The sequence below is a fragment of the Podarcis liolepis genome, assembly GCF_965112155.1.
Source record: "Podarcis liolepis genome assembly, chromosome: 9".
Lineage (NCBI taxonomy): Eukaryota > Metazoa > Chordata > Lepidosauria > Squamata > Lacertidae > Podarcis > Podarcis liolepis.
The window spans coordinates 23567013-23590114 of NC_139564.1; the positions used below are offsets into that span (position 1 = coordinate 23567013).

The 23102-nt window shown below is 42.4% G+C and overlaps 1 long non-coding RNA gene across 1 annotated transcript in view; it reads left to right on the plus strand.

The window, feature by feature from the left end:
• Nucleotides 1–476: 476 nt before the first annotated feature.
• Nucleotides 477–23102, plus strand: part of LOC310686184 — a 37590-nt gene continuing 14964 nt past the window's right edge. The window contains exons 1-2 of the long non-coding RNA XR_014515751.1: nt 477–595; nt 14331–14399. This is a non-coding gene — a long non-coding RNA (uncharacterized lncRNA). The remainder of the gene's footprint in view (nt 596–14330; nt 14400–23102) is intronic.

Here is a 23102-nt window from a genome sequence, read left to right on the forward strand (position 1 = left end):
CTATTTCAAAAGGCAATATATTAGTCCCCAGATAATTCCGCAGACACTCTGCAGGCTCCAATAGTATTAAATAAAAACACAAAAACACAAAACAGAAATCGGACCTAGGAAGCGGTTCTAGGAACTGGCAAGACAGAAGAGTTGGCCATGTGCCCATAACGGAAGCGGTTCCATAATGAGTGGCCACTTCTACATTATTATAAGAAGGATCTGAGAAAAGCCAAGAGATGGGCTGGATAAGACATCTATGCAATTATCATCTCTGGTACTTGGAGTTTACCCCAGAATAATCAGGGCTGTCTAGTAGAGATGGGTGCCTACAACCAAATCCTTGACTGTGGAACGTTGGCTCAGTACTGCAGCTTAATGAGCAACTGAACACTCCAACATGCTGCCAGAAACCAGAAAAAATGACTAATTCCAGCAGTGTGAATGATTTTCCATTTGAGCATTGGCTCAGTGCACATACCCCTCCCCTCTGAGACAGACCCTCTGCATTCTGCAGAACCATTCCCACCCTCAAGTCCTCATTCTGTTGTGCATAACCTTCCAGGGGCTGCATCCCAGTGACAGGTGGTGCCAGAGAGAAAAGTGGGTGAGTCAATGGATGTATCTCACTATTTATGGGGTCCTTTTAAGGCTTATTTTCCAAGTTTGGGGTGTGTGTGTACAGAAGGGATGGAACTGCCTTCCATATGAACCAATGTTCAGTTTCAGTAAGCCATGATTATCAATATAGGCCTATGCCTAGGCTGAAGGCTAGATGAGCAGAAAGGATCTTGGCTTGAAGGCACAGATAATTCTTCCTATCATACCGGCTTTGAGATAAACAGAGAAATAAACGCAGCAATGTCTTCCTTTGAAGCTGGGTGTCTGGGTGGTTGATAGTTCTCTGACAGCTACAGCCAAGGGGGGGCTGGACAAGCAAATTTTGTTTCTTCCTATTCTAATTAACAACAAATAAAAAGGAAAAGAGAATTTAATTATAAGATATATTTGAGCCTGTCCTGGAAAAATTTTTTTTGTTTAGTTGGGAATGAAATACCTTCTGGTTTATATTTTTGAGTGCCCATAGATATTAAATGTTTCTTGTTCAGATGTTTTTAGGCTACAATACCTTCCCTGAGGTCTCCCACCTCACTTTGCATTTTTGGCATCAAATGACACTTTTCAGCACCACTAAAAGGGCTTTAATTAACACCTGGCCTTTGGGAATTAATAAATCTATAAACCACCTGAGCCAATTCAATCTTCAAAGCCCTAAAAAGCTTGGAAGCCAAATACCTGTAAGAGTACCTTGTTCCATATATCTCTGGTAAGGTTTTCCTAGTGATGCTGTCAATGGACTCTACTTAGTTGATGGTGACATAAGACATGGTCTTCCCTACAGTGGCACCCCAATTATAGAACTCCCTCCCTTTGGATATACAGTGGTACCTTGGGTTAAGAACTTAATTCGCTCTGGAGGTCTGTTCTTAACCTGAAACTGTTCTTAACCTGAGGTACCACTTTAGCTAATGGGGCCTCCCACTGCTGCCGCGTGATTTCTGTTCTCATCCTGAAGCAAAGTTCTTAACCTGAGGTACTTTTTCTGGGTTAGCGGAGTCTGTAACCTGAAGCGTCTGTAACTCAAGGTACCACCATACAATTGAAAACCTCAGTATTGTGTTTTGGCATCTTTTAAATACACGTTTATTCATTCAAGCCTTTAGTTGGGACATCAGGGTGTATCTGTTTTTATGTTTTTGAGATTGGTCACAGCTGATTACTTTATTGAAATTAATATGAATCTAATTTTATAATGTTTTATGGCATGGATGGTGCTTTCAGTCTGAGGACCGGATTCAAACCTGTCTGAACTTCTCGGGTCTGCTTTCAAATGAGGAGCACCGCTAGAGGCAAAAAGCAAAAGAGGATGTGGCCAATTTTCAACTATGTTATATATTTTACATACCCCTTACGGGGTCTTCGCTGCGGGATCACATTCATCCGGTGCTATACCAGCTGCACTGGCTCCCGGTGGAGTACAGGATCAGGTTTAAGGTGCTGGTTTTAACCTTCAAAGCCCTATACGGCCTAGGACCCTCGTATCTACGGGACCGCCTCTCCTGGTATGCCCCACAGAGGAACTTACGGTCCTCAAATAAAAACATCTTGAAGGTCCCAGGCCACAGAGAGGTTAGGCTGGCCTCAACTAGAGCCAGGGCTTTTTCGGCTGCGGCTCCAACCTGGTGGAACGCTCTGTCACAAGAGACAAGGGCCCTGCAGGACTTGACATCTTTCCGCAGGGCCTGCAAGACAGAGCTGTTCCACCAGGCCTTTGGTTAGGGCACAACCTGACTCCCTCCTTTGGCAATCTTTACAATACTTTAGTTTATGGTTGCCATCAATTTTGATTTTTAATTAATTCTTATGATGTTTTATAATGTTTTATAATATTTTAGTGTTGTTAGCCGCCCTGAGCCCGGCTTCGGCTGGGGAGGGCGGGATATAAATAAAATTTATTATTATTATTATTATTATTATTATTATTATTATTATTATTATTTCACATTTCATTTTGGAGAATTAGATGTAAATTCTGCAAAATGTACTTAAGATGCATAACATTCACATAAAATCTGCAAAAATTTAAATCTAGGAAAGCCACAGTTAGTGCAGAAAGTGACTAGGTTGACAGATGACATCAAATAATGTTGGAGGTTCCTCACAACTGCTTTAATATTTTTAAAAAATGTTTTATTGCTGGTTTCATGTTTCACATGAATGAAGGGCAGTTTAGAAGCATAACAGCAACAACCCATGAATTAAATGACTGCAAAATGGGCCAACACATCCCATTCCTTGTATCACACCTATAGAATCAGTGGGGCCTGGGAAAAGAAATTTCAACCCAAACTAGACAACTGATCACTTCTCCTAGCTTTGGAAGTACACTGAGGCTAAAGGCAGGTGGTGGTGGAGAGAGAGCAAGTAACTCATTTATTTCCTCTTTTCCCCCCAGAAGTGCTAAGAGATGGGCATCTCATAACTAATTCCAGTTATAAAATTTCAATGTTCCAGATGAACGAGTTTAACCATTTCCTTCGGTCCAAAGACTGTAAAGGAGAAACTCTGAATGTCTGAAATGTGCCCTTCCCTCCTATGAAGCACTGGTTACATAAGCTGTCGTGAGCAGAAAATACTTCAAAGCCAGAATAAAAGCTGAAAGCGGGAAAACATTTTGCAGCGAAGAATATACATTTATTTATTTTCAATTGGTGGTTTTAGGCCCATCTGTGAGCTTGACGCAAATTAATCTCAGTGGTCTACGTTTGGTCCCATTAGGGAGACTTTTACATCCCCAAACTCGAATACCCGATTTTGCAGAATTTGACACTTATCTGCTGCCTTGATGCCAAAGGAAAACAAACCTCTTAGGTGCATGGAAATTAAATCATCTCCTACCCCAGAGATGGTCATCTTCCCAGGTCAGGGTTATGTTAAGAACAAATGAGCAGGCTTGTGTTTCATTGCTTGGACCATAACTCTTACTACCCACACAACATACTGTACAGTATTTAATTATTATTATTATTTTAAAGAATGACAAAGGGTTATATCTGCACACACAACTTTCCTTTAAAGTAATAATGCCACACACGGTGCTCCGTTTAGCAAACCATTAGCTAGAGAAATGTGTTGGATCTGAACATGGGTTGGTTTTGTTGTTGTCATTGTTTAAGATGCGCATCCCTTCAGAGGCCTTCGCCAAAACATACGGTTTGCATTCATTGTCATGAACGAACATTAGGAAAATGGTTTTGAACTTTCCAAACATAGCCAGTGAGGACAGTGAAACAGAGAGACACTGTGAATGAAAAGAAAAGGCTATCTGTCAGAGACTGGACTAAGGGAGAACGGAGGACGGATGGTTTTGATAGCAAGCTGATGTTTTGCAAAAGTTCACAATGTTTAAGAAGCCTGAAGGCACCAGAGGAAGAAAAAAATAGATTAAAAATAAAAAAAAGCAGGAAGGAAGCCACAGCTACATCACCAGGGCCACCATGAACATTTCCGGGCCTGTAAGAATTTGCAAGTTTTGCACAGCTCCCCTTAATTGGTTTGATCAGAATTTGTGTTTGATATTTTTGTATATTAATACCATACATATGAGAGTTCTGTGTTCAATGTTTGTTTTGCTCTTGGATAGCCCAATACAATCCAGTTGTAGAAACAGTGTGACAGTTAGACACACACACTTATTGGGATTCAAAAGAGCTGAAACACTGGAGCAAGTAATCTCTCTATTGTGCTATGCTCAGATAGCTGCTACATCCAATCAGAATTAGTGGTGGCAGGCTGATGCCATGTCTGGGCGTTTATCCTACCCTGCCTCTTCCAAATGGGTAAAGAGTGTCTGCCTTCCCAAATCTAAATCCACGAGTAATGAAATACTTGTGTACACACACACAAATATACGCATATACACCAAACTGGAAATCTGATGGAAGGGTTTGTGAGAGGTCATTGAAGATCCAGTCATCTGTTGTTGTTTTTAGCACCCCAGATGACTGTTGCTCCTGGTACTGAAAAGAACAAGAAAAGTCTTCACATTTCTGTTGCAGGTGGGAATCAGTAGAAGTGTGGAGTTGGGGTACATAACATCTGAAGGGCACCAGCTTATGGAAGCCTGATGTACATCACCTCATAAAGAGGAGGCAAGGATTTCTATAATGAGCTAGCAGCTCCTGGTCTACTCTCTATGAGCCCAAATCTGATAGCATCAATTTCATTTTGCAAAAATAGTCCAACTCAGCTTTGTATTAGTACAGGTACTTGCTTTTCAACACATTTTGGTTGTTAGAGTATGATCTTTCAAGCCAAAAGGGACATAAATACTCCATTTCATTTCTGAGTTTCAAATGTATTTATACAAACAGATACATTTGTCTCTGTGCATGTGGTATATACATTTTATGAAATAAATAATAAATAAAATGGGCAACATCACCATGTAACCCCACGGAATAGAGTTCAGGTTACTGTGTCTTAATATGGATATTGTAGAGCTGGGAAAGTTTCTGAAAAAGGTAACTGGGTGATCAGAGGAACGCCATGAGGAATGATTGCAAAGGTCCATGACTCAACTCAGTGGCAAAGCACCCAGCATCTCCAAGTACGCCTGAGAGGGTACCTTGTTTGAAATCCTGGAGAGCCCCTCAGTGTAGACAAACCTGAGCCAGGTAGACCAATGGTCTGACTTGGAATAAAGCAGCTTCCTATATTCCTAAGGTTGCCTAAGAGCTGGGAAAGTTTCTGAAAAAGGTAACTGGGTGATCAGAGGAACGCCATGAGGAATGATTGCAAAGGTCCATGACTCAACTCAGTGGCAAAGCACCCAGCATCTGCAAGTACGCCTGAGAGGGTACCTTGTTTGAAATCCTGGAGAGCCCCTCAGTGTAGACAAACCTGAGCCAGGTAGACCAATGGTCTGACTTGGAATAAAGCAGCTTCCTATATTCCTAAGGTTGCCACATAACATGTTGTGGAAGAAGTGGACACAAAGAGAAGTTTTTCTACCTCTAATTCTATGAGGTCACGCAATGAAGAGTGCAGTTGTGCTCAGTTCCAACCTGTAGGCTTCTTTTAGACATCTTGTTGGCCACTGTAAGAACAGAATGTTGGACTAGAAGGGTCTTTAGTTTGAATCATTAGGGTTCTCCTTATGTTCTTAAAATCCAGAAGGCCCTAGAGCAAACTCTCCTTTACATCAAAGGCAACCAGGATGACTGTACTGCTGTCATTGGAATTAAGGTTTACACTAGGCTAGCTAAGAAAAATATCAAGCTTGATTTTATTATTTAGTTATGTCTTTCTTCCTGCCTGTTTGCTTCTTGATTAGACTGAAGACCTAGTAAAAATTATTACTAATCAGGCTTTGTCTATTTTTCTACAAGGACCTGAATCTAAATACAAAGTTCTCTTTAGTTACCTCTGGGATTTACAGTTGAAAAGTTTGATGGACATTTACTGCCTAAGAAAATGCCCAACTAAATGCCAAAAAATACCTCCGCTCATTCAGCACAATCATATTATAGTTCACTACATGTCATACTGTAATTCACTAGCAGAGCATTGTCACAGGAACACAGGAAGTTCATTATACCAAGTATACCACTGGTCCATCTACACCAGTGGTGCATTAGCTACACTAAATGGCAGTGGCATCCCAGGATTTCAGGAGTTTTTCCGAGTCATAATAGGAAATGTGAAGGATTGAAAGGATGCAAGCAAAACATGTCAGTCACTGAGCTATGATCCATTCTAACTGAGGCAGGGCTGGCTCAAGACATTTTGTTGCCTGAAGCAGAAAAATTGCCTCCTCCCAGTTCCATTCCCAGTATGAAAGCTCAGCAGACCATTGAATCTTCATCCTCCACTGCACCCTGAGGACAGTGGCTTACACACACACAGCATTCCCTTCAATAGTTGCTGCCTGAGGCACCTGCCTCACTCTGCCTCATGGTAAGGCCAGTTCTGAAATGAGGGCTTATTCACATTACCTCTTAAGCAAGGACTGGGGAACCTTCTTCATCTTGATGTCCACATTACCTCCTTGCATAGGTTTCCCCAGTGGGGCTCATTAGTTGAATCCCTCCCAACAGACCTAACTTGACAGGTTAATTAATTTCAGTGAGTATCCTCTAAAATTGAATACCACCCATTTTGGCAGTTCAAGGGCACATTCCAGCCAGGCAAAAGTACTCAAGGAGAGAGTGGCTAGTGGGAGGGAACATAGCCTGGAGACAGTCCCAAGGGCCAAATAGATAGGAGTGGAGGGCTGCATCATCCCCTTGGGCCTGAGGTTCCCTGCCTCCTTCCTAAACCATGGTTTGTTTTCATCTCAAGTTAGCTGCTCAAAAGAACAAACATGTTAGATTAAAAAAGAGAGAGCTTATCTTAGCCTAGCATTATTTCTCCCTCTAACACTGGCCAGCTGTGTGGCTCACAAGAGGAGCAAGATGCTGGCAGGATTTCTCCTAAAAAATAGAGGTATAATAAAAGTTTAGGAAACCTATAATTCACTTCTAGGTAGGTACTCATGATTGCTATAAAAATGGCTACATCAACCCAATAGGTACATCCCTTTTCAGCCTCACCCAATTTCATCTTCAAAAATACTTTCTTGGCCATAATTAATTGATAGCTTTGAATGGATGAGCCAGTCTTGGATTAACCCCCCCCCCAACCCCCTCTACTCACTATGATTCAAAGACAGTTATAAATGAACACTTGCAATCACCACAGATCATGTTTTACCAGGAATGTCAACTTCTACATCATTCATATTTACTAACCAAATTCTTGTTTGAAAGACACGGGACTCTTCCAGATGACCCATTTATTGAGCATTCAGCTTGATTTGTTTGCAGGGAGGTAATAAAGCAATGAACATTCATCCTAATTTTCTTGATGGGTGATTATGCATCTTTGTGTTAAACATTCATTCATTCCATGCTTTTCAATGCAAAAGGTCAGTTTCTTTTTTAAAAGGAGGATTTGTTCCACTAGGCTGACATAGCGCTTTAATCCATTTTAATTGCGCAAACTGAAATCTCCCTGCATGCTTGAATTCGTCCTGCAAAAGACTGGCAGTCTAGGGGTGCTCATGGATGTACTCTGTCTAATCAACACTGTATACGCCTATGAATACCTGAGTAAAAAAACAAAACAACCTCAACTAACTCATGAGAAGCGGCTGTAAGTGATGCTAGGTTGGTTCCAACGGCTGAAGAAGCAAGCCAACGTTCATTTTTTTAATTAAAAAGCATGTACATCTCAAATCTGACACATTAAAACATCTTGAAAACATTACGTTCATATATTATACCACGTCTTTGTTATTCCAGAACTCAATAAAGAGCATCCACTTTGCCTCAAAGACATTTGTTCTCTGTCATCCTTCCTTTACCCACACATAATTAGTCAGTCTATCCATTGCAGTATATTCATATTTTCCCACCAATTTCCAGCATGATGCATGAAGAACTTTGCATAGTGCTATGGGAAGGGTCTTGCATGTGGAAGGTCCCAGGTTCACCCTCCCGTGTCTTCAGGTAGGGCTGGGATAGAACACTGCCTGAAGCCCCAGGGAGCCACTAGCCAGTCAGTGTAGACAATGCTCAGTTCAACAACAACAACAACCATTTTTTGCTGCTGCTGCTGTCTTCTTCTTCTTCTTCTTCTTCTTCTTCTTCTTCCTCCTCCTCCTCCTCCTCCTCCTCTTCATCTTCATCTTCATCTTCATCTTCCTCCCCCTCTTCCTCTTCTCCTTCTCTCCCAGAACTTAGGGGCCATAGAGGGAGAGAAGAGGGTGAGGAAGTTGTACTGCTCAATTAAAAGACTTTGTGCTTGTAGAAGGATACTGTCCAATAGGACCCATTTTAGATTCAAACCAATGGTATAGTTCCTTTTTGAGAGAATAACAGCCCAATCCTTTGTTGCTATTGGAGATGACTGCTTCCGAATACCAGAGGGGCTGTCACATACAGTAGAAGAAGGCGGAGGCCCAGAGGCAAAGACTGGATCCAATGGGCTTATGTTATACTAGGGTAGATGTTGGTGGAACTTCAGGAGAAATTTACTAGCAGTTAGAGCAACCCAATGATTGAAGCAATTACTAACTAAGAGAGTGGTGGATTCTTCATTTCTGGCTGCAGGGACCAGATAGCCAGATTCCCTAGCACCACATTTCCTGCACTGAGTGGCAAATTGGACTAGATAGCCTAGAATGCTCAATGATTTTATAAGCAGTGCATGTGATTCCTGTAGAAGACTCACTTTTCCGAAGTAGAGGGTTCTGCAGTCACCTGTTGTATTCTGCAATTGCAGCATTCAGTTTGAAATGCCATACACCTCTTCTCTCCGTGTGCTACTGCTTTGGAACACTTGCCCTTGGCAAAGGATACTTAACAGAACACAAACTGGAAAAAATAGAAATTAACATTTCCCTCTTCTGAGGCTGAGGTAATGAGGGGAAATGTGAAATTCACGAAAATTCAATTTCCTGGGGGAAGCAAGCAACATCTGCATTAGCAAGAAATATAGCTTCATTAATTACTTTGGCTAGCTGTGGTCTTTTCAAGCAGGGTGCTTCCAAATGGGGGTTTATTGTGGGATTGGTGCTCCTCATGCCTGCAAGCTTTTTGCAGCATCCGCAGGATGCTATTGACATCGAAATGCCAGCATGTGCCCCCTCCCCTGAATTTAATCAGGATTTATCCTTCATGCAGGAAAGCTGTGTTGTTCAATGAGGGCAGTATCATACCACTTTCAACAGTCATGGCTCCCCCCCCCAATTAATCATGGGAACTGTAGTATGCTAAGGCTTCTGAGAGTTGCTAGGAAAGTACTATCTCCCTTACCTCCTGAGAGTCCCATGGACTGCAAGAAGATCAAACCTATCCATTCTGAAGGAAATCAGTCCTGAGTGCTCACTGGAAGGACAGATCCTGAAGCTGAGGCTCCAATACTTTGGCCACCTCATGAGAAGAGAAGACTCCCTGGAAAAGACCCTGATATTGAGAAAGATTGAGGGCACAAGGAGAAGGGGACGACAGAAGACAAGATGGTTGGACAGTGTTCTCGAAGCTACCAGCATGAGTTTGACCAAACTGCGGGAGGCAGTGGAAGACAGGAGTGCCTGGCGTGCTCTGGTCCATGGGGTCACGAAGAGTCGGACACTACTAAATGACTAAACAACAACATCTCCGTTACAAAGCTGCAATTCTCATATTGGTTTCACAATCAATCTCTCTTCCCCAGGAACTCTAGCACTTTTGGGGAAACACTTTTGGGGAAAGAACTCTCAGCATCCTTAACAAATTTCCAGGAGTCTTTGCGGGGAGCCATGGCTGTTGAAAATGGTATGATATGGTTTAAATGTAGAGTTCAGATGGGCCCTCTGATAAGGTGTGGGGTGGAGTGTGGGAACCTTATTGCCGATGTTCCATTTGTGGTATCTGAATTACCTGTTTGTGATACCAAGCCCCCACACGTCTTAGTTTGACATGGCTGTGCTTCCCTGTGCCTCTTTCAGAGCATTCTCTGAGGGAGCAGTACCCTGAGATTTTGGATGTGACTTATCTCTGGCTGCAGCCAATTGCAACAGCGCACTTGAAAAGCTGTGTGAATACTCACAAGATGATGGGTCAAGTGCCATACATTGTGGACTTTTGATCCGAGTGTCAACTTTGGGTTTGACAGCTAATATGCTGCATTCCACGAGGATTCTTTGCAGATGTTGCTGTGGTGTTTATGACATAATATCTCTTCCCACCGCAGTCAGATAACTGAAAGTGACCATCAATAAAGAAGGAAAGGAAAGCACTCGCATGTGTTATTTCATGGGGGAAGTAAGTCAAGCATCACATGTGCGAGAAACTTGGCCAAATAACACACATTAAACCTGACTGTGTCTCGGTGTTTCCCCAGGAGGCTTCGTGTACAGATGTTACTAGGGCATTTACAATATGCGCGCACACACAAAAATTATCCCTTCTCTGTGAACTAAATCGAAGTTGGGCCATGGAGACCCCAACTCAAGATCTCTGTGGCACAGGTTCCTCGAGCAATTTTTATAAACACTTCCTAAACGCTTTATGAGCTATGAAAACAGTTGGGAGAAACTGTGCAGCCACATAAAGGTCACATGCTAAGTATGTTGCTGGAAAACAACCGGGAAGGATTGGGGAACTGGAGTTCACAATGACAAATGTTGCGGGCCTAAGGCAACATTTCCTGCTGTAGTTCTTAACATCTGTGTTATACTCTGCAATACTCCTACACACACACACACACACACACACACACACACACACACACACACACACACATGCAGAGCTGTGGAGTACGCATTTCAGTCACCAAACACGTGTCTTAATTCGCATTCTTTAAATTCAGGGCTATAAATCATAAAGCTTGGGAAGAAAAAGAACCTGGATCACTGGGGTCTGAATTTCCACCCCCACCCCTTCTGTTTCTGGTCTAGATTACAGACATGTTGTTGCTAAAAACAATTCTTCTTTTCTTTCTCCCCCCCCCTTTCCTTTTTTTTAAAAAGCCATTTGCTGAATTAGCTGATTTATGTCTTGCAATTTCCGTAAATGCCATCAGATATAATTCTCTCAAATGGCTGGGGTTTTGCTGCCTTGTTTTGCATTGCACACAAGGACTCCTTGAGGCAGACATCAGAGAGCGAAGACGTGGCCTAACAGTCTGTAGCGCCTCCCATGCAAAATGTGCTGCCTGAGATCAAATGTTAACTGAAGTGATAGAGTTAATTACAGTGCCGAAAGAACCCAATCCTGCAAGGTGTTGAGCTTTGCCAGTGAGGTGCTGAGTGTTTGGGTTCTCACTGAGGTTTGTGGGAGATGAAAGTGCTTAGCACCTTGATGTGGAATTCTATTGAATCTAGATTTGCAACCCACTCCCAGAAAGCTGTGTTACCATGTCGTTGCAAAACAGATTCTTAGTTTCGGCATCATCCTGATGAAAGCATATGGGGGAAACCTCATGGGGGAAACCCTTTACCTCTGCTGTTGTTTAAAACCACAGTTTTCCTCTCAGTGATTCTTCACCCCCACTTTACTCAAACTTCTGCCATTGTTTAAAACAGTCACTCATTTTCCTTTCAGTGTTCCTCCCTTCTCACTATACTCAAACGTCTCCCTCTTCCATTGCTCAGCTGCCTTATGTGAGAGCAATAATGGATGTTGAGCCCTCAAATATCCCATAGTATTTTACTCAAAGCTCTGCTGTTGGTTAAAACCACCATCTCCCTCGCAGTTCCCTTTATCCCTGATTTACTCAAATTTCCACCATTGTTTTAAACCACTGCTTTCCCCCTCTTAGTGCTTTTCCCATCTTGCTCCTATGCCATGGCTACTGCTGTTTTCACATTTGCTCCCCTCCCACACAATGAAAATCAAGGATTGTGATATGGCACTACAAATACTTCAATGGTGGCTGTGTGATGACATTCTTACATTTTTATTATATAGAGAGAAAATATAAAATTGACCCGTGGGGATCTGTTAACATAGCTGGCTCTGTGGGAGCCAGAATGGTGAACCTAAAGATGTCATTGTCACATTCCACAGCACTTCTGTAGATAACCTGCCTGAGCCAGACCCCCTTGAAAGATTTGCCTATGCTTATTAAGTTGTTTTAACACCTCTCAACCCCCCCCCAAAAAAATCACCCTCACATTGATTGTAAGCTCCTTGGGACAGAGACCTGCCATTTTCTTTTAACTTTTTGCTAGCTATAGCAGCAAAAGGAGAGAAAGAAAAGGAGGTGCAAGAGCACAGTAGACAACTACATGGGTCCCCGGTTTGCAAATAATTCCAATTTGACTTGCATTGTATTGTCTGTTGATTCTGAGAATGGTGCAACTCACCCTGAATGATCTTTCTCTGAAAATTCAGTTGTGATGCTCCCTCCCCAAAGTACCCATCTGGATAAAGTCTAACATACTGAAGCATCTATCAGCTTTCTTCAGACATCAATAATGATGCAAAGGGAGCAGGAGAGAGTTATACATATATATGTATTGTTTGGAAGCTATTACACAGGAAGTGTCAAATCCAGGCAAGACTGGTTTCCTCCAAGCGTTCAATATTCAAGCCATGCCAAGAAATGTGGTTATATGATACACCTGTCCAAAAAAGCAGCCCTCTCTGCACAGCTGCAGCATCACTAGCCACCAAGACGGCTTTTGATGGTATCAAGTGGGAATAGGCTTCATGTGCGCAAATGGATTCAATTGGACTTGCTTTTCATTGATTCAGCTACGATTCCACACACAAATCCATCTGTCAGCAAACAATGAGAGATAGTTGATAAATGCTGCTTGGAGGGGCAGCGGTTGCCTGCTGTATCGTGATGCTGTATTTATCTTGGCCTTTGTGAACATAACTCAGGCGATTTGAAAAGCAGCAAATGTAACAGAGATGGAGACAAATGCAATGGGATTTCAGAGATCTGAGTGAGCTCTTTTCGAAAAGCCACAGGCTTCGTCCCAGTACTCTCAATGTTGTCTGGAATATTTCTTTGTCATCTTAATGGGAGGGAACACACTTAGCCAAGGGGATTTGGTCACTAACCTATCTTCCATAGGCACTTGAGGGTTGCCAGGTTCAAATCCACTTGGTAGCTCTTGTCTCTAGCCTGGAAGCACAATCCCATCAGCAGGTTTGGGGGGAGAATTGAGGTTTCGTTTGCATTTTCATTCATGCTTCTTGAAACAATATGCAAGCCAAAAGGCAGCTATACTTCAACACAGATACTTCTCTGATTTTTGTGATACCATTCTCCAGCCAAAAATAAAATAAAATGTGTGTTTAGTGGCATAGAGATAGGGGTGTAAAAGGACATCATTTCCCATTTACACTTGTATTCCTCACATGCAGCGCTGTTTCTCTTCCTCTGAAGTTTGCCTTCTGTCAAAAACCATATTGTTTCTCTCACTGTCTGCTGTATTGAAATTACATAAATTATGTTGTCCACCCCATTTGCATTTCATTGCAAAGGAAACACAATGCAAATAGGGGAAACCATGCAAATCAATTGCATATTGTCAGTGGCGTAGCGTGGGTTGTCAGCACCCGGGGCAAGGCAAGTAATTTGCGCCCCCTAACCCGTGGATTTGTGCCCCCTAACCCGTGGATTTGCGCCCCCTAACCTTAACCCCCAGATGTTGTGCCCGGTGCGGCCGGCCCCCCCTGCAGCCCCCACGCTACGCCACTGCATATTGTTTGTGGACTGCAAGCAACAACAACATTGAATGCTGATTATAGGCACTCGATTGATTTCCGTTCCAGACATGGGACGAATAAACGAACATTGGCAATTTCTGCACCAATTTCCATTTCCATTGCAATTCTTTGATGTTGATAGAGGCTTTGTGATACAAATATAGCCATCATCAGTAGTAGCCATTAATGGAAAAATATAGCTCCTGAGAAGAGAGCCAAGGTTCAATGAATTACTTAAATGTGAGTGTTCCTTAAGTTACTGTTCCGTGTTACCACTGTGCAGCTTGGCTTTGTGAGAACTGCAAGTTGTATCACTTAGGTAATGATTGCCCATGTTTATTAATCCTTTTACGAGGTTCCCTTTGCCCAGAATACTCCCCCACCCCATACAAATATATCCATGGGCCTCCTTTTTAGCATGTGTCCCAGGCTTGGTTTATTTTGTGGGTTGCACAGTTAGCAATATCTCTAATAAATTTTGACGGAGAGTTTCCGTTGTTGTTTTTCACATGGTGCCATTGCCTTTGGAAGTCCTTTTGGAGAAGAGGAGCAAAGAAACATGTTTGGGCGAGATCCTACTGCATAGCAAACCACCTTCTGGCAAGTGTTAAAATTAATTTCTCTAGAGTTAGATGAAATTAATAACATTTGTTTGCCTTTGCCTCTATCTATAAACATTTCTGCTGCTTGAATACCCTTTCTGCTGGAAAGTGACATGCATATGGATGATTTATGAGGAATCAAATTGTTTCGTAAGGGTAAAAGGAAAAACAAAGTAGATTGTTTCACAGTTCAGCATTCCTTGAAACTTAAATTTCAGGCTTGGTGTTACTTCCATTAAAGTTGGCAGGAGTTTTGCCATCAACTTCAGTGGAGTGGAGCAAATGTTCTTGAAGTCCTGGCCAGATGGTGAAAATAGTTGTGGGCCTGGATTCAAAGGACTGTGTGGGGAGTCCCATATATGCAATAGGGATGCTGAGGCCCCCTGACCACAATGCTCCCAAACCTGAAAAGCTTGTCTTGAAACACAAGGGATTTTCAAGAACAGCGTCCAACACGGTGCAAAGAGCTGCGGTTGGACAACAGCCTCCAGGGAAGCTTTTGTACACATGTGGAAGCATTTGTGCATGGCTATGGGGCTGTTTGGATCCTGGCCTGATGCTCTTCATTTATACCTTGGAGTCAAGAGGCTTTCTGTTTGTGTTAGTTTCTTTTCCGTCAAGAGGTGCAAAGTGTGGAGAGAAAGGGGGAGAAGATCGCAGCTCCAATTCCCATCCATATGCAAAAAGTTTCTTGTTCTTCTAACTCCTCATCCTGATGGCAACTGAAAATCTATACCTGATCCCCATCCCTGATCCACAGTCCAGAGCTTTTGTTCACAGCTAAATCATTCAGATAAATGGAGAAAGTATCTTGCCCATCTGGATATTCAAAGGAATTCTTGCATAGATTTGACTTCACTGTAATGAATAAGGTGCTATTTGCATGCAGGGAAACTTTTGCTGCATCCAGACAGAATGCTAAACCATGATTTAGTGCAAGAAGAATAAGTCATAGTGAATCCTGTGCTGGCACAGCTGTGAAAAAGGAATTTAAAGCTTTCCATTCTGATATATATTAACTGAAGTTTAGTGTGTCATCTGAACCCTTAACTGCGGTTAATCTTAATTATGGTGAGTAGAAACAAGGCAACTCAATAAATTGTCATTTGCATATCTTCACTAATCAAAGCTAGTTTGATAGGCTTGTCATATGTCCAGATTTTCCAATGAAAGAATTAGCATCTGGGGGGAATTTTGGGAAATCAGCAAAATGTCCAGATTTTTACTTGAAATATGGCAACCCTAAGTTTGGAAGCATTCTGAAATGTCCCATGTCCACTCAGTGCCATTCCAATTTTATTTGTTATTTGGGTTCAAGTCTTATTTGTTAAATCTGAAGTTCTGTTTCACCCACATTGACTCTAATGCTGGAACTAAAAACAGGGATGTCTTTCCCTTGCTTTTCATGTAAGTGAACGAAATGTGCAGGCAGAAGTGCCCCTCCAGAGTGAATTCAACCTTCTTATTATATTTTATCAAGATCCACATGGGATGCGGGTAGCGCTGTGGTCTAAACCACAGAGCCTAGGGCTTGCTGATCAGAAGGTTGGCTGTTCGAATTCTCGCGATGGGGTGAGCTCCCATTGCTCGGTCCCTGCTCCTGCCAACCTAGCAGTTTGAAAGCACGTCAAGTGCAAGTAGATAAATACGTACTGCTCCAGCGGGAAGGTAAACGGCATTTCCATGCGCTGCTCTGGTTTCGCCAGAAGCGGCTTAGTCATGCTGGCCACATGACCCATAAGCTGTCTGTGGACAAACGCTGGCTCCCTCAGCCAGTAAAGTGAGATGAGCGGCGCAACCCCAGAGTCATCCACGACTGGACCCAACTGTCAGGGGTCAAGATTCGCATTGTTTGGGTGGGTTTTAGAAGCATAACAATAACATATAACTCAGTATGACTTCCTAGCATCAGTTTGTGTTTGAGAAGTTGATACCTCCCATGGCTGGGGAAAAACACAACATGGTTGCAGTTATAATGTTTGCTAGCTCTCCTAGCCCAGTATTCTGTTCTCACAGTGGCCAGCCAGATGCCTAGAAGAAGTCCACAAGCCCAGAAGGGCATTCTCCATGTCCCTGCACTTTCTTGCAACTGGCATTCTGAAGCACACTATCTCCAGCACCCAAAACATTAATTTGCACAGCCATGGATTTTAGGAGGATCAAAAATGCAATAAAGTCCCAGTTTGATCATGAAGTCATCTCTGAAGGAGGAAGAAAACCACACATCTGGTGACAACAATGACTTCAGAGTCATGTGAGAGACTCCAAATATGGGGGGGGGGGGGAAATGGCATTATGCACAGAGTAATAACTGGAATTGGCTCACACATTTTTCATTTCCATGCATTTGTTATTTGTTGTTGATGCATGCAAAGAGGGAAAGTTCCTTTGGAGCTCTCTGCAGTAGTGAGCTGTCTTTCTGGGTGACACAATTTTCCTTTTACACAGAGCAGAAGGACAGACCCACACCTTTCAAAATGAGGCATCCCTCCCAGTCCCCCCCCCCCAGCCTTGGAATAACAAGGGATCTGTTCTTCACCCCATATGTTGTGTCAGCCTGGAGTTTATTCAAAGGCCACCAAGCCTGTGGGAGGATCTAATATCTTGAATGAATTTGGACCATCTCCTAAGTGTGTTTCATTCTCTGAATGAACAGGGCTGGTTATATAATCCTCAACTACTCTTCTAAAGCAATAGAGTTAGGGTTGGGTTTTTTCGTAAGCTGGGGTGCAGATGCAATTTTTTAAAAATCAGGAAATTCAGGGATTAGTTATCATAACTTGAAAACAGGAGTTTACCCCAGTTGCTGGAAACCACAGGAGGGGAGAAAGCTGTTCCTTATGAACTTTTGGCCACTGTGAGACCAGAATGCTGGACTGTGTGGGCTATGTGCCTTGTCAGGGGACTGCCATCGAAAAAGGGGGGGGCACAAGAATACAGGGAGCCTCCAACGTTGCTGAGAAGTTGCTCTTCGTCAGGCAGTGGAGAGAGCCACGCCTCCAGTGAAGCAGAGGGGGAAAGGAGGGGCGAGGCGAGGGAAAGGCTCACAGATGCTACTGTGATCCCAAGCGCCTCACTTAGCCAGGCTGGTCAGGAAACAGACATGTCGCTTCTGTCGCCCAGTTTTCGCAGAGGGGTGAAATGGAAGGAGAGGAGGCGGAGATTTGGGGTGGCCAAGTTCTTATGTTGGGGGGAAAACCGGAAGGGGGCACTCCCGGAATCTGCAAGTGACTGAGACAGACATGAACTTTGGGTTTCTGCACTGTACATAGTTTGCACGAAATAAAACCTGTAAAAGACAGGTCAGAGTCCTGGCAACCACCTGCAAACCTGACAGTTCTGATCCAATAAGCTCTTCTTATGTAGTTCTGAACAGTTAGCAGTCCTTCTCCCCCTCCTCCACTTTGCTTGTAGAGCCCTGCTCAGCTATTAGTTTTAGATCAGCAGAACTGGCCCTGCTAAAGGGGCCACATAATACCTGTTCCACATTTGTAAGAACTTAATCGCATAGTATGGCAGCACCAGCACTTGGAAACTCTCTGCCTATTGAGATCAAGCAGGTGCCTTCACTGTACTTTTTTTTTTTTTTTTTTTTGGTGCGTGAGAAAAACATTCTTGTTTAGACAAGACAACCTGATGCTTAAATAGTCAAGGTAAGTTGTATGTTTTGTACTGCTGTGAATTTTTCTCTCTTTTTTGGTTTTATCTTTTAGTAAACCGCTTTGAGGGTCCCCCCCCTTTATGCATCCAAGCAGCGTATAAATTTTATGAAATAAATAAAATTAACTATGCATATAGGAACGCTTCTTTAAAGAAACATGAGCTTTGAGAGAAGTTATAATGGTTTCATTCTCACTGTGCAGCTGGAGGACTCCCACAGAAATCATTGGATCAGAATATAATTATACATATTTTGTGCTACTCTGAATTTTGCGGTATAGTTTTGAGTTCAAAAAATGTCCTAAAATGTGTTAATATGTATTTTTAGGATCAAATGTGATTGGAAATGTGTATATTAAAATAAAATACATGTATATTAAGATGAAATACTTGTTCAACTATGCAATATGTGATAAAATAAATACATTTCAATCAATTTTTAAAATCTCAGATTAATCTGGAAACAGTATGATGATGATGAGGATGGATGAAGTGGTCTTAATTTGTGAGTAGGCGTATGTGAAATAGACTGATCCATACATCCCTAGTTGAAAGATCCCAGTGGAGTAAATCTAATACGGTTCCAGCCTCATCCTCTGTATGGCAATGCTAATTGAAGTTAAACAGGTAACGCTTTAGAAAGAATTGAGATTCAAATGTATTAGATAATTTTTTATTTTTAAAAATAAAGAACCTTAATAGTATCTCATGAGCGTAAATGTAGTTTAAAGCACACTTGCTGAGGCGATTCCCAAAATAAACACCCGAAAACGATGAAAGATGTCCTGAATCTGGTAAAATATTGTGCAATCTCTATAAGAATCCCCAATGAGTGGAAATTCTGTCATCCCAACTGCTGCTAAAGTCTTTTAAAATAATGGAAAAGAAGGATTTATCGGTGGGTGACTGCTTTGTGGATTTGGTTCTGGAATATAAGCAGTTGGCTGAGATCAATGATGGAAATCTACGAGCATTCGTGGTACAGATGTTCCAGGTACAGACTGATCGCATTGTGATTTTTCGTTGCCTACCTTTGAGACTGTCCATAGTCAGAGTGAGTCCATTAAAAGCTATATCCATCACTGCAAACACTCAAGGGTAAGTCTGAATAAAACGGCAGGAAGGAAATGCTTCAGATTAACATTTTGGCGGAATGCCTCACGAAGAAGGCATTAGCTGAAATATTAGTCTATAGGATTTCCTTCCTCTAGTTGTTCTCAATACGCCAAGGACCCATTGCTAAAAGAGTTGGGATATGTTGGTTTAGGATCACTGGGTTTTGGGGCAGAAGAGTGTGATCGCCTGGGCATCTGTTGCTGCATACCAAAATACAACGAAGCCAGTTCTGATAAATTGTTCTTGAACATTAATGTGATAAATGGCACAGTGTTTTAACATGCATCACTGTCTACAAGATATAACAACAACAACAACCCGACATCACACATACACAATGCATGCCGGGCCCTCTCAAACTTGGGGGCAACTAGGCGCCTCTGTATCCCATTATAGTAAGGGATACTGTTTTCAGGTGACCAGTGTGCCTGCTCAGTCTGTTGTTGAGGTAATGTCAGCTGATGAGTAACTTCAAGGCCCCCAGTCTTCCTTCTTACGGTTTCTTTGTCTAAGCTGGACTTGGACCAGGCAGTCCTTCAAAGAGAGGAAGGCCTCATGTAAAGTCTATGTGCTCTGTGTGTGCATTCGATGATGTCTGCAGCTTTAAATCAGGATGAATGAGATTAATTCTAATTCAGGAGTTCCAGCTGAACTAGGCCGGGGACTGGACATGAGAAGCTGGTATTTATGTAATGAACTTATGAAATTATTTCACACAAGAAGTCTGAAAACATTGACCCTGGAGTAAACACACCAGCTTCAGAGGTCTACTCTGGACAAAATGGTTTCAGGAATGCTTCTGATGCGTGTGATTTCTATAATAAGAAAAATACTTTCAGAATTCCTGTTTGTATTATATGAAGCACTCATAGCATTTGTGCGCCATAAAATGTGAGCTATATCATGTGAAGGATGACATCCAACAATAACAAACAAAAGATCCTCATTCCAGGATTGTGGTTCCATGAATGCCTAAATATATCTGCTGACATTAAGGATTTTCTACACTTCTACCCCACATACAGCACACGTTATCTGAGGAAAACCATATTTAAGAACTCTTTAATCCTACAGGCTAGGGGTTGTGTCCAATATCAGTAGACACATTGAAATTAATGGACATGACCAATTTAGGTCCATTCATTTCAAAGGGTCTGAGCTGAGTAAAACTTAGTTGAATTTATTGGTATCCATCTGTCTTGAGAGAAAATGGAGTGCACCTCTCGGGATGAAGTCAAAGTGCTGCATTAGCATCACCAAAGTGACTTCCCTGGGGTGCAAGCCTGGTTGGTGTGTATGGAAGTCCTGGGCTGCCCAGATGACAAGACCCTCCTCTCGGCCTCACTGATGCAGTCCAAAGAAAAGCAGAGCAATACGATTGACACCAGGTTGGCTGCAGGAATTGCCGTAAGGAGGCATACAAGGCACCATCCAACAATCTTAGGGATTCCACTCCCGATTTGTGTAGGATTTACTTCTTTTTCTTCTCTTGAAGATATCCCACAAAGCAGTAGAAGTTTAGGATCAGTGTTTTCCTTCTCCTAGATGGGCTACCTTCCCAGGTTGATGAGCCCCAACTGCCCATCACTTCCCTCTACATGACATGCAGAAACTGCCTTCTTGACTGTTGGACCTGCTGCTGGTCTTGGCCACTCAATGTACCAGAGCTTGCAGAAGTTGTTGGGCTCCATCAGTCCTATACAGCATGGCCAATGGTCAGGGGTGGAGGGCCAGCAATATCTAGAGCAACCTTTCTCAACCTGGGGTCCCCAGATGTTGTTGAATTACAACTCCCATCACCCCTAGCTAGCAAGGCCAGAGCTCAGGGATGATGGGAGTTGTAGTCCAACAACATCTGGGGACCCACAGGTTGAGAACCACTGATCTAGAGGTCATAGGTTCCCATCTCTGTTGTGGTATTCAGCAAAATCTGCATGCTGTGAAAGCAATTTTTAACAGACTTCATCAGGCAAACAGCATACAGTAGTAAATTGTATTTGACAACCTATGAACTTTCATATTTGAAACACACATATTTGAAATTTGCCACAAGAAATGTCAACTATAGGCACTTCAAACATTTTAATTCCCCAACCTTAACTGAAATAACTCATATTTTTCAGGTACACATTTCACATTCAAATTGTAAATTTGAATTCAAAATTCCTCATCCAAAGTTTAGATTTTGAAATAGAGGGCAGGGGTTCACTGAAATGTCATATATTTGTGATTATTTATGTTGCCTCTGTCAACACCATTGTGTGATCAGTTGATTACTACCAACAGATTCAGCAAAACCATGTTTTGCTTGGGGAAGAAAATGAGGTCATAAGCGTATATAACTTATGAAATCAGTGCGAATGCTGTTTTTAGGTTTTTTACCGTTTAAATAATCAGCTTAAATAAATGGGAACAAGTACCCTATTGCTTTTGAAACATTGTCTGCTTGTTCTGAAGATGTCGGAAAACAAGCACAGGGTGCCTGTATGTTTAAAGTTAGCCAGCATTGTGGATTGACAGATGTGATGCCTGCATCCGCTTGCAGCTGGGATGGATTCCTCACAAGTGTAGAAATATCAGATGAGGATAATCTTTCAGTGAACTATTAATTATTTGGTTAGTTTCCAGTATCTTGAACTGCAACAGCTCATTCTGTTCTGAACTCACTTAATTTATTCTTGCCAGGATGCACTTAGGTGATGTATTTGCTAGTTTGATACATTCTGGGTAACATTAGCACTTCCTTAAAATGTGTTAACAGGTGCACAGGTGAAAAGTTGAACAGCTTAAAGGGCTCAAGTGGTGCAAGGAAAGGTGACGGATATTTTAGGTGTGCTCCAGGAAAATGTTTACATGCTCCTTCTGAGCTGTACAAATCTGAGTGCTGCAGATGCTTGCTCTTTGGACAAAGAAGGGCAGCGAAAGGTCAATTTGCTGCTGCCATTGGGTGTTTCTCTCCATCTTTCCTCTCCTTCAGAGCTGGCCAACTTTATGGAGCTGTCTTCTGAACTCTGCACTGAATTTTTCCACATGGTTTGCTCCTGAATCCCACTTCGTATTGCAAGGTTATGCAATGGGAACGAAAATTCACATGGAGGCTTATTGCTTTGTTGTTGTTGTTGTTGTTGTTGTTGTTTAGTTGTTTAGTTGTGTCCAACTCTTCGTGACCCCATGGACCAGAGCACGCCAGGCACATCTGTCTTCCACTGCCTCCCGCAGTTTGGTCAAACTCATGCTGGTAGCTTCGAGAACACTATCCAACCATTTTGTCCTCTGTAGTTTCTTTCTTTGTGCCCTCAATCTTTCCCAACATCAGGGTCTTTTCCAGGGAGTCTTTTCTTCTCATGAGGTGGCCAAAGTATCAGAGCCTCAGCTTCAGGATCTGTCCTTCCAGTGAGCACTCAGGGCTGATTTCCTTCAGAATGGATCGGTTTGATCTTCTTGCAGTCCCTGGGACTCTCAAGAGTCTCCTCCAGCACCATAATTCAAAAGCATCAATTCTTCAGCGATCAGTCTTCTTTATGGTCCAGCTTTCACTTCCATACACCACTACTGGGAAAACCATAGCTTTTACAATATGGACCTTTGTTGGCAAGGTGATGTCTCTATTTTTTAAGATGCTGTCTAGGTTTGTCCTTATTGCTTTAGTATACATTTAATGAAAGTTAGTGGTGCTGTCTTTGCTTGATGTTTCACCTGCAAAGAGGCCTTCTCTTTCCTTTAGCATTATGGACACATTTCTTTTTTCGATAGGGTGATTTCCTCAAGATCTTATGCTGCTGTTGTTTGACACATTCAGTAAAGCGATTTTTTTGACTAAGCGGCACTAGCAGATGCTTCTCATTTGCTCCCGCTGTAGAGAGGCATGCAGATCGCCCCAACGCAAATGCCAGAACAGTTCAAATCTGGAAAGTTACTACTTTTC